This window comes from Halyomorpha halys, unplaced genomic scaffold (assembly GCF_000696795.3).
Source record: "Halyomorpha halys isolate HHAL.00 unplaced genomic scaffold, Hhal_1.1 Scaffold355.1, whole genome shotgun sequence".
NCBI lineage: Eukaryota > Metazoa > Arthropoda > Insecta > Hemiptera > Pentatomidae > Halyomorpha > Halyomorpha halys.
In genome coordinates, this window is record NW_027110523.1 from 458,344 (window position 1) to 458,848 (window position 505).

Genomic DNA, 505 nt, shown 5'->3' on the forward strand with positions numbered 1-505 from the left:
TTTTCTTCTGACCTCTTAAATTCAATGTGGCTTTGAGGCTTACCTTACCTTATGCATTTGGATAGGTTCTGGAATTTCTTTTGGAGAGCTACTACGTTCTTTCAATTTGTTAATTTGGTTCCGTTCCTGTCTGTCTGCAGTCAAATTTGTGTTTGACCATACCACCTACTACTGTTAATCCAATTTTAGTGAAATTTTCGAGGATTCTTTTGAATCTCTTCAACTACTTTTTTCTTAAGCATTGGCTAGTGTATTTTTCTTAATACATCTTTATTTCGAAAAACGGCTCATCTGATTTGGTCTGAATTGAAGGAATATTGGGATTACTTAAAACCAGGGAGGTAGAGAGGCATACCATACTCTCGTTCAAAGGGAAAGTGAAGTCAAAAAGGTGTAGTTTAACACGCCAACTTGCCTTCTCTAGATCTTTTCACCTTCCTATTCCCTCTGTCCTTTAGTCATGATCTACTTTGAATATCTGTTGGGCTGATTAAACCTTCACGAC